The following is a 12,326-nucleotide window of genomic DNA, read 5'->3' as shown; positions in this document are numbered from 1 at the left end:
TTTTATAACATTGGCTGCTTGCATACATAAAATGTTGTTTCTCAGACAAAAATTCTAAATTTGAGCCTTCATACAAAATACAGTCAGGTCTTAAAATATTTTAAATGCTTTCAGCTTGAAACATAAATTTAACATTTTTCCCATTACGTTTTAATAACTTTCATTTAATAGCAGTTACTGTAGAAAAACATCAAAACAGATGCTGCACCCAAGTAGAAGAATTTTGTTCGACTGTTGAATACTGCCATACTTGCAGCTTTACTACTGCAAATATTGATCTGCTGTTTTATTTAACACTGCCTTTTAGTTGATCTCATGTGGCACTATTCCTGGACAAAGTTGTTTTTTTTTTTAAATTGCTCTGCAATCCACCTCCTTCCCATTCCAATGAAAATTCCTTGGAGAAATGAAGAGGCTTGAAAGCATTTTTCTAGTGTCATTCCTGATCTCAAGATTTGAGCACAAAAAATATGTATTTACACATTGTCTTCTCAGGAAATCATAATGTGCTGTCCTGCTCTTCTTCGAATAGTGTAGTGGGATCCTTTACATCTGCCCAAGGGGGCCTCAGTTCAATGCCTCATCCAAAAGACAGAACCTTTTGACAGTGCAGCCCTCCCCAGAACGGCACTGAGATTATGTGCTGATGTCCTTGGAGTGGGTCTTAAACCCATGACCTTCTGACGGAGAGGCAAGTGTGCTACAACTGAGCCAAAGCTGACACTTACATGGGTTAAATAGTTTGTCTGGTTGGTATTGGTGAGAAACCCACATATCCAGAATTCTTTAACTTAGGCTGAATATAAAGAAACAGAGCTTTTTGTCCCTTGGAGTGTGACCCCTCTCCTTTGCTTCTCTGTGCGTACTAACTGATGTCCCATTTCCATAACTTCAGCCCCCTCGCCTCTCATTTTTCCTGATTGCATTCTCTAAGTGACAATTTTAAATTGATAATCCTTAGTCATGGATTCCTCAATCAGAGGAAATAGTCTTTCCCTGTTCACTCTAGCAAAACCTTTCAAAATTTTGAAACCTCTATTAGGCTCTTCTGATCCAGTGGAAATAATCCCAGCATCTCAATCTCTAACTATAGTATCACAGCTACGGTATCATAGATGTCCTTTCTATAATGGGATGCCCTAAAATACACACAGTAGTGTAATCTGCTTTTAATGATGCTGGTTGAGGGATAAATAGTGGCCAGGACACCGGGGATAACTCCCCTGTTATTCTTCAAAATCATGCCATGAGATCTTTTACATCCACCTGAGGGGGCAGACAGGGACTCAGTTTAATGTCTCATCCAAAAGACGACATCTTCGACAGCACAGCACTCCCTCAGTACTGCATTGGGAGTGTCAGCCTGGATTATCTGCCCAGGTCTCCGGAGTGCGACTTCAACCCACAACCTTCTGGCTCAGAGGTAAGAGTACTGCCACTGAGCCACGGCTGCCAATCAGGAAGTTCCAACTAGTTTCACAGTGGATAGCTATCTTTATTCCGAGCAGCACCATACATACCAGGTCTGTGCTGCATTGGTTCTTCTCAACTGGGGTAGCTCTCTGTGTAACTTTAACCCAGCAATGAGTCATCTCATCTCTCTCTCAAAAGTGAAGAAAAATTGGCAGCAAAACTCCTGATGAGCAACAGCCTACCCAATAGGAAATGCACTTTAAAACCAAATTTGATTTTGGGAACTGTTTCTAATAGAACTAATAAGGAATATATGTCAACAGGATACCAGTTTATTCTTTGGACAATTTGCATATAAAATAAAACGCGTCAATTGTACCTCTTATAGGTTTCATGACCTGAAAACAAACCAACCAGAATGATTGATTGTTTAATCAATGCACCGAATTTTGGCTTTTTTTTGTAAGTTACTGTAAAAAATTAGCAGAAATTATAAATAAAATGAAAATTTAAGAGGATCCAGTTTGGACAAGGAAGATGCTTACTACAAAATATTTTTAAAAATCAATTGATTTAGATGCAGGACAAAAGCTATTTTTACACAGACTATGCATCTAATGGGCTTTGAATGCAAGATCATCCAACAATTTTTAGTTACATTACAAACATCAATAAATACCTATGTACAAAGTGCAATAGGCCTTGTATGTCACAAGAGTGCCCCCTGCAGTTTATAATAGTTTAGACTGGGAGTTAACTACATTTTGTTGATGGTCAAAATCAACAGACACAGATCCAGTGATCAACAAGCAGGTACCCATCCCTCTGCAAGTAGGTGTTTTCTCTAGCGTCTTTCTCCAGTTTCTCTCCCATCTCCAAGCTCATCTTGTCCACAAAATCCACCTCCTGCCTGCTTGACCCTATTCCCATTAAACTACTAACCACCCAACTTCGCTTCCTGACATTGCAAATGGTCTCCTCTACTCAGGTACTGTCCCCCTCCCTTTCAAAACCACCATTATCACCCTTCCTCAAAAAATCCAACCTCAGCTCCTCTGTCCTTCAAACTATTATCCCATCCCCAAACTTCCTTTCATCTCCAAAGTCCTTGATCGTTTTTGTTGCTTCCCAAATCAGTGCCCATCTCTCCCACAACTTCACATTCAAATTCTCTCTAATTAGGTTTCCGGCCTGCTGCAGCACTGACTCAGCACTAATCAAAGTTACAAATGAAATCTTCTGTGAATTTGGTGCACTGTCCCCTCCTTGTCGTTCTACACCTCTCTGCAGCCTTGGACATGATTGACCACACTGTCTTCTTCCAACACCCTCCCCAGTTAGCCAGCTCAGTGGGACAGCCCTCACTTCATTCCACTTTTAGCTAATCTGATCATAACCAAAGCATCTCCAGCATGGTCTCTCACCATTATCTCCGGAGCCTGCCAAGGATCTAGCCTTGGCCCCCTCCACTTCCTCATCTACATGCTTTGCTTGGCGACATCATCCGAAGCCACGGGGTTAGGTTTCATATGGAGATTGACGACACCCCGCTCTAGCCATCACTTTTGCCAACCTTAGTACTGCCTCAGTGTTGTCTCCAGTCTTTGATGAGCCACAATTTTATCCAGTTAAACATTGGGAAGACTGAAGCCATCCTCTCCAGCCCCTGCCACAAACTCCATAGCCTTGCCAACAACTGCGTCCCACTACCTCACAGCTACCCTCTCTGGTTGAGCCAGACTGTCCACAACCACTGCGTCCTATTTGACCTGAAGCTGGGTTTCCAATCCCAAATTTTCTTCACAAAAGAATACCTACTTCCACCTCCATAGCATCACATGTCCTAGCCTCTGTCTCAGACCACCTGTGCTGAAACAGCCATGCCTCATCACTGCCAGCCTCGACTATTCCATTGCTCTCCTGACCGGCATTTTAATAAACAAAGAACAGTTGGATCAGCTAAGGCAGTTTAAATATCTGGAAGTATAATGACTGAAGTTGACAGATGTGCCAAGGAGGTGAAAAGTTGCACTTAATAGAAAGATATGGACTGGACAACTAAATAAAGAACTTAAGAAAAGAATAGTGAAGAATTTCTTCTGGACACTGAGAAAAGAGGCTGTCAGGCTTCGAGAGAGCTTCGAGATGTGGGTTAGAGAAAGTAAAACATTATTAGAAAGTGTTGGCAATGATAGAGAGAACATATTTTATTGATATCAGAGAAAGGCAAACAAATTGGATTGGGCATATGCTGAGAGGGGATGGGATGATGAAAGAGGTGTTAGAAAAGTAGATGGAAGGAAAAAGACCAATAGGGAGGTTAGTATGGAGAATTGAAGCCAGAAGCACAAGACAGAGTGGTTTGGAGAGGAAAAATTGAACCAGAACCTGTCTCTGACAGACCACTGATAATGAAAGTGATGCATCAGCATCTACTGCAGTCATAACAAAACAAGCTTCACTATTAGTTTTTGCTCAAATGGATTTAAGGATGACACCCTTGTGCTGTAATGAAGGTGGAGGGAATTTAGGTTATGCTGATTGGTTCTGTGGCTAACACAATTTAAATTGCAACAGCTAAACAGGTTTCTTCGTACATTATAGAAATGTCCTTCAGTTATATACACACACACACACACACACATACACACACACATGTCAACAATGATATGAAGGGAGAAATACTTCTTTGATCGTTCCAATCAGAGCTGCTTCTGGTGCAATAGTACTCAGTTACAATGGGCCCAAATTTCCCCAGGAGTTGCTCCGGTTTTTTTTTGGAGCAACTTGATTTTCCTGGAGTATCTTTTTAGTTGCAATTCTGGCCATTTTAATTTGCGCCAGTGTAAGTGAGTTTGTTCGTTTTTTTTTTTAAGTTTTGTTTTTATTCCCAAAACGGGGTGTTCCCAGCTACACCTGTTTTGGTCATTTAAGCGAGTTTGCCCAACAAATAGTTGCTCCAAACTAATTTAGGCCAGCGTAAATTGCCACTTCTGTCCGCACAGAAAAACCTTACCTAGAGTAAAGGAATCGGCACAAGTAACTACATTTAAAGCTCCAAGTACCAAACAAAGCACAAAAAGTAATAAGCATTCAATAAAAAATAAAGAACTGAAGTAAATAATTAAATTAACAAATAAAGAATTGAAGTAAATCCTACCTTCAATTAAATTTAGCAGCGGCTGGCCGTGCAGGAGTCCCTTTGGCCTGGGATAGGGGAGGGAGAACACGGCATCTGAATGTGGGCTGGGGGGGGGGTGGGGGAGGGAGAAGGCTCATCGTGGCAGGCTGGGGTGGGGGGCTGGTGAACGCGGCATCTTAACCGGGAGGTGGGTGGGTGGAAAGAGAAAGAGAGCCACAGTGGGTCCGCCCACCGGATTAAAACTCTCTCTCTCTTCCCCCCCCAAACTTTCTCTCCCCCGCACCCCCCCGCCATCAAAACTCTTCCCCCACCACCAACCTGTCTCTTGTAGCCCTTAGCGTGGGAAGGCAGCGGCCGGCCTGTGCGGCAGGCCACTCGGCCCGGGATAGGGGCGGCGAACATCACGTCGTCCCTTGGCCAGGGATAGGATCGTCCGGACACGCCGGGAGGGCCAGGAGCTACTGCGCATGCACGCAGCTGCTGGCACTCTTTTTGGCACAGGGCTGTAGCTCTGCCCACCACACGTTCCGATGCGCTGCGCCATAAGCCACAGGCCTGGAACCAACGGGGCGAATACGGAGGTAAGAAACTGGCGCCGTTTCTGTACTACAAAGTCCGTGCACCTCATGGAGGTGCGTCGTTCTAGCAGAGGGGGCAAACTTGGGCCCTATAAATCAGAAGCAGCTCTGATAGGTCCAATGCCCACTTATAGAAATCAGCGGGGATTCAAACATCCCTGAGAACATGCTATAGCGCACCTGCTCTGACTAGGTGTTGCTGCATCAGTTAAAGTGAAAGACATTTCTGTGGCATCTATTATCAGTGGCCTTCCCAAGGCAGGTTCTGGCTCAATCCTTCCTTCTTCACGATTGCTGCACGAAAGTAGAGATCCTTGACGCGGTTAGCGATTTAAACTACTCTCAAATATTCCCAGTTTTTAAAATCAATAGAATTGAACTCTGCCATCTTCTCAGGGTCTACAAAATGCTATTTCTTAGAAAAAGGGCAGGGTGTGAACAGGACAAGAATCTCCAAAGGGTGGGTTCAGCAAAAAAAAGTTTGGAACCTCTGCTCTAAAATAATGAGAATACATTTTCTGTTGGCTAAGGTTTAGCGAGTAGTTCACTTGGTATGGTGCAGTAACTCTATCCCATCTCAAATTTGTTAAATGAAACATCTTAAGTATCTTGCATCACAACACATTCAATCATGCATTCCACATGTCTAATACAAAGTACTTTCATCACAATTAAACTCCAATTTCAAATGTCTGCTACAAACAAGCAATAAAGGCTCATTGATGGCTACTTGTTTCAATAGAACTATACATTTAAAGTAAACATTAGATTTATTTAACACAGGTTAATAATCACCACGCTTCATTTGTTGGTCAATAAACTTTCAGATGGCACATTTTGTCACCAGCCACTCTCCACCCTAAATCTCCCGGTCAAAATCCTGTCAGTTAACTATTTTATTGCAAAGCGCATATTTTCTTTCTTTGCCTATGCCATACATAGATATGCCAGATAGGAGACTCCCAAAGCAAATGCTCGACTCGGAATTCCTTCACTGGAAACGAGCCAAAGGTGGGCAGCGGAAACATTACAAGGACACCCTCAAAGCCTCCCTGATAAAGCGCGACATCCCCACTGACACCTGGGAGTCCCTGGCCAAAGACCGCCCTAAGTGGAGGAAATGCATCCGGGAGGGCACAGAGCACCTCGAGTCTCATCGCCGAGAGCATGCAGAAATCAAGCGCAGGCAGCGGAAAGAGCGTGCAGCAAACCAGTCCCACCCTCCCTTACCCTCAACGACTATCTGTCCCACCTGTGACAGAGTCTCTGGCTCTTGTATCGGACTGTTCAGCCACCAAAGAACTCACTTCACGAGTGGAAGCAAGTCTTCCTCGATTCCAAGGGACTGCCTATGATATGATGAGATATATATATCTCATGAAAAAATATATTGTTGGGTCTATTTATTTCAGCAGACTTAGAGGTGACCTGATAGAGATATGTAAAATAATGCAAGGGCTGGATTCCGCAGCCACTGATAGATTGGGGAGGAATTTAATCTATGCAAGAGTAAGAATAGGCTAGATGTTAGGCGGTTCCTTCTTTCCCCAGAGAGTAGATTACCGGTTTATGCGGCGTGTGCTGACTCTACACACCTTCAAAAGAGAGAGCTGGACTGGTTCTTGTCTGGGGCAGAGATTGCATCTTATAAAAAGGTACGCAATTTAACAGTTAACGTAAACATGATCAATATGGTCTCCTGGACTGGTTTTGATCGCCCGAGGGAGTCGGAGAAGAATTTGAGATTTATTTTCCTTTTTTGGCACTGGGTTCCTTGTTCTGTTTTTTTCCTCTCCCAGATTATAATATGGCTGTTGGGGGAGAATTAGAAGGTGTCTCATCATGATGCTCCAGGCATCATGGACCAGAGTGTCATTTACTACCCGTCATTTTTGTATATTTGTGTATGTGCTAGCCCAGTCTTCAAACATTATTTACTGATCTAGACTTCAAAATAGTGTTATAAACCTAATCAAAGCAGATTGTTTGGCCTAAATACAAAATTAATTTTGAGAGCAATTCATTAATTTTTGTAAAATTTAAAACTTACAACAAAAACATTATAACAACTTATTCATGGCCTGCATAGCAATAGACACCAGAAGCTGCACGTCTTAGGGTTGGCCTTTCTAGCTCGTCTCCCTTCAATGCTGGTCTAGCTAAATCATTTCCCCTGCCACCTCACACTCTCCCTTTCCAGACGCAGATATGACGGGCATGAGTAAATACGAATTAAGAAAGAAACAGCTCGAGTGAAATAGAAAGCTTCAAAAGAAAGGTAATTGAAATGAACGTATTGTGCTTTTACAGAATTTGATACAGCACAATGAGACCGAGAAACAGTAAATTGCTAGTTTAACAAAAATACCTTCAAATATTCCAAACTGGTTTGAGTGTAAAAGGTAAGTATCAGTTTACCCTATACACCAATTTACAAACTATTCATTCATTTTACATAAAGGCTAGTCCTACATCTACTTGTAGCGACCAGTAACGGTTGTAGTGATTTGTCTAGCGTCATGATGATAAAACTAGATAATGCTAGAAATACTCAGTACGTCAGGCAACATCTGTGGAGAGAGAGAGAGAGAGAGAGAGAGAGAGAGAGAGAGAGAGAGAGAGTCGATGACCTTTTGTCAGAGCTGGATATTGCACGTCCATGGTCCACGGCCACCAACCTCATAAGCCCCTACCCCGCACAAACCTACTTCTACCTCCTTCCCAAAATCCACAAACAGAACTGCCTGGTAGACCCATCGTTTCAGCCAGTTCTTGCCCGACAGAACGTATTTCTTCCTATCTGGACTCCTTAGAATCAGAGAAACTTACAGCATGGTAAGAGGTCATTTCGGCCCACCGTTACCACGCCAACCGACCAAGAGCTATCTAACTGAATCCCACTTTCCAACTCTTGGTCCGTAGCCTCGGAGGTTACGGCACTTTAAATGCACATCCAAGTATTTTTTTAAAATGTGGTGTTTCTGCCTCTACCACCCGTTCAAGCAGTGAGTTCCAGACCCCCACCACCCTCTGGGTGAAGAAATTTCCCCTCAAATCCCCTCTATATCTCCCCCAATTACTTTAAATCTATGCCCCCCAATAGTTGACCACTCTGCCAAGGGAAACGAGTCCTTCCTATCCACTCTATCCAGGCCCCTTATAATTTTATACAACTCAATCAGGTCTCCCCTCAGCCTCCTCTGTTCCAAAGAAAACAGATCCAGCATCTCCAATCTTTCCTCATAGCCAAAACTCAACATTCTTGTAAGTCTCCTCTGCACCCTTTCCAGTGCAATCACATCTTTCCTGTAATGTGGTGACCAGAACTGCACACAGTACTCCAGCTGCGGCCTAACAACTGTTTTATATAGTTCAAGCATAACGCCCTTGCTCTTGTATTCCATGCCTCAACTAATAAAGGCAAGTATTCCATATGCCTTCTTAATCTGTGGACCTGCACTCCAAGGTCCGCTTGTTCCTGTACACTTTTCAGTGTTGTGCCATTTAATGTGTATTCCCTTGTCTTGTTAGACCTCCCCAAATGCATTAACTCACACTTATCTGGATTGATTTCCATTTGCCACTGTTCTGCCCACCTGACCAGTACATTCATATCTTCCTACAGTCCACAGCTTTTTTCTTCATTATCAACCATACATTAGTGTCATCTGCAATCTTCTTAATCATACCCCCAACATGGAAACATAGAAAATAGGTGCAGGAGTAGACCATTCAGCCCTTTGAGCCTGCACCACCATTCAATATGATCATGGCTGATCATGCAACTTCAGTACCCCATTCCTGCTTTCTCTCCATACCCCTTGATCCCTTTAGCCATAAGGGTCACATCTGTTGTAGGCATTAGGCACCTGCTGAATATATCTAAACTCATATAAGTTTAAAGTGGCCACACATAAAATGGCTGCCCAGGCATGATGGGAAATCAGGTAGTCAAGATGTGAACTATTGACTGAGGCTGACCGAGCAATAACCCTGTGAGGCCCACTGCCAGGAATGCCTTGGATACAAGATAACTATAACAAACCATTATAACTCCACACAGCAGAGCCCCGAGAAATAGAGATAAGGGGGGCCTACATCACATAACGAGGGCATGAATCAGCCCGAGCTGACAAGAACCGAATATGTAACTCTAATAAGGAGGCTACCCAAAAACAGCACCCAAGGACAGTAAGATAAAGGGGGCCTGGACCATGTTACAAGATACATGAGTAATTCCTAGCAACACACCCCTTAGCAACACATGAGCCACTTTACGTTTAGAGACTAACTCTATCTATTGGTCGAATTGAATCTATAATCAGTATGATTGAATAGTATCCAGCCGAAATGGGCTGATGTAACTGTAGTAAAGAACTATTGTCAAACATATAAATATCGATGAGTTTCTTTGTTCGGCGGAGAGAAGTGCCTGGAACCAGTCCTGAGGCTTCCTCCCCGCTAGCGTAAATAAAGGCCGCATTGGCGTTGGAACCGACTCTGAGTGTTGAGTGATTCTTCTGAGAAAATGCTAACAACATCTAACTCCCTTTTGAATATATCTAACAAACTGGCCTCAACAACTTTCTGTTCCACAGGTTCACAATTTTCTGTGTGAAGAAGTTTCTCCTCATCTCAGTCCCAAGGCTTACCCCTTATCCTTAGACTGTGACCCCTGGTTCTGGACTTCCCCAACATCGGGAACATTCTTCCAGCATTTAACCTGTCTAGTCCCGTCAGAATTTTATATGTTTCTATGAGATCCCCTCTCATTCTTCTAAGTTCCAGTGAATATAAGCCTAGTCAATCCAGTCTTTCTTCATATGTCTGTCCTACCATCCCGGGAATCAGTCTGGTGAACCTTCGCTGCACTCCCTCTACAGCAAGAATGTCCTTCCTCAGATTAGGAAACCAAAACTGCACACAATACTCAAGGTGTGGTCTCACCAAGGCCTTGTACAACTGCAGTAAGACCCCGCTGCTCCTATACTCAAATCCCCTCGCTATGAAGGCCAGCATGCCATTTGCCTTCTTTACTGCCTGCTGCCTGCCTACTTTCAATGACTGATGTACCATGACACCTAGGTCTCGTTGCACCTCCCCCTTTACTAATCGGTCACCATTCAGATAATAATCTGCCTTCCTGTTTTCGCAACCAGTGGATAACCTCACATTTATCCACATTATACTGCATCTGCCATGCATTTGCCCATTCACTTAACCTGTCCAAGTCACCCTGCAGCCTCCTCGCAGCTCGTACTGCCACCCAGCTTAGTGTCATCTGCAAACTTGGAGATATTGCATTCAATTCCTTCGTCTAAATCATTTATGCATATTGTAAATAGGTGGGTTCCCAGCACTGAGCCCTGCGGCACCCCACTAGTCACTGCCTGCCATTCTGAAAAGGACCCGTTTATTCCTACTCTTTGCTTCCTGTCTGCCAACCAGTTCTCTATCCACGTCAATACATTACCCCCAATACCATGTGCCTTCATTTTGCACACTAATCTCTTGCGTGGGACCTTGTCTAAAGCTTTTTGAAAGTCCAAATACACCACATCCACTGGTTCTCCCTTGTCCATTCTACTAGTTACATCCTCAAAAAATTCTAGAAAGTTTGTCAGGCATGATTTCCCTTTCATAAATCCATGCCGACTTGGACCGATGCTGTCACTGCTTTCCAAATGTGCTGCTATTACATCTTTAATAATTGATTCCAACATTTTCCCCACTACCGATGTCAGGCTAACCGGTCTATAATTCTCCGTTTTCTCTCTCCCTCCTTTTTTAAAAAAGTGGGGTTACATTAGCTACCCTCCAATCCATAGGAACTGAACCAGAGTCTATAGAATGTTGGAAAATGACCACCAATGTATCCACTATTTCAAGGGCCACTTCCTTAAGTATTCTGGGATGTAGACTATCAGGCCCTGAGGTTTTGTCGGCCCTCAGTCCCTTCAATTTCCTGAATACCATTTCCTGACTATAAGGATTTCCCTCAGTTCCCCCTTCTCACTAGACCCTCGGTCCCCTAGTATTTTTGGGAGGTTATTCGTGTCTTCCTTAGTGAAGAGAGAACCAAAGTATTTGTTCAATTGGTCTGCCATTTCCTTGTTCCCCATTATGAATTCCCCAGATTCTGACTGCAAGGGACCTACATTAGTCTTCACTAATCTTTTTCTCTTCATATATCTATAAAAGCTTTTGCAGTCAGTTTTTATGTTCCCTGCAAGCTTACTCTCATACCAACACTGAGTCCTGCGGTACCCCACTGGCTGCAGCCTTCCAGTCACAAAATCACCCATCAACCATTACCCTTTGCTTCTGACCTCTGAGCTAATTCTGGATCCAACTTGCCACTTTGCCCTGGATCCCATGGGCTTTTACTTATGTGACCAGTATGCCATGTGGGACCTTATAAAAAGTTTTGCTAAATCCATATATACTACATCATACGCACTGCCCTCATCGACCCTCCTGGTTGCCTCCTCGAAAAATTCAATCAAGTTAGTCAGACACGACCTTCCCTTAAATCCATGCTGACTGTCCTTGATTAATCATTCCCGAAGCGTCTGTCCGACCGAGCTCCATCTTCGTTGTACCACGGTAACTGTTTTCTTATTGGTATCTGTGGGTGAGGACACTGTACCGGCTCCACCTGCCGACTCTTGAGGCCTGTCGGGGCCCGCCGACTCATCTGGGCCCGCCGGAGCCAGCCGACTCTTCCGAGGCTCTTCTGGGCCCGCTGGCTACAAGGAAGATGCTGGGGTGAAGTGTTCCGGCACTACTGTGAAACATTCTGCCTGGGGCCGGCGCTGAACCGGCCGAAGGGACTCCAGGGCCGGTGCTGAACCAACCGGCCGAAGGGATTCCGGGGCTGGCATCGAACCGGCCGAAGGGACTCCGGGGCCGGTGCTGAACCAACCGGCCGAAGGGATTCCGGGGCTGGCATCGAACCGGCCGAAGGGATTCCGGGGCTGGCATCGAACCGGCCGAAGGGACTCCGGGGCCGGTGCTGAACCGACCGAAAGGACTCAATGTTTAAACTTTTAACCAATTTCTAAACTTCTTAAACAATTTGGGAAAACTTTTACATTTTTAGTCAACTTTAAAAGTTATAGAAAAAAAAAGTTCTTCATCAACTCAATCTATTTATTAAACCTTCAATCAATCTGTGTAACTTTAAAAAAAAT

The 12,326-nt window shown here is 44.0% G+C and overlaps 1 protein-coding gene across 2 annotated transcripts in view; it reads right to left on the bottom strand.

Annotated features, from left to right (window-relative positions):
* LOC139264621 (signal transducing adapter molecule 1-like) overlaps nt 1-12,326 on the bottom strand; it is a 90,336-nt gene that overhangs the window by 57,483 nt on the left and 20,527 nt on the right. The gene's annotated exons all lie outside the window — the stretch shown is intronic.

This window comes from Pristiophorus japonicus, chromosome 5 (genome assembly GCF_044704955.1).
Source record: "Pristiophorus japonicus isolate sPriJap1 chromosome 5, sPriJap1.hap1, whole genome shotgun sequence".
Lineage (NCBI taxonomy): Eukaryota > Metazoa > Chordata > Chondrichthyes > Pristiophoridae > Pristiophorus > Pristiophorus japonicus.
This window is presented reverse-complemented; position numbering and strand designations above follow the sequence as displayed.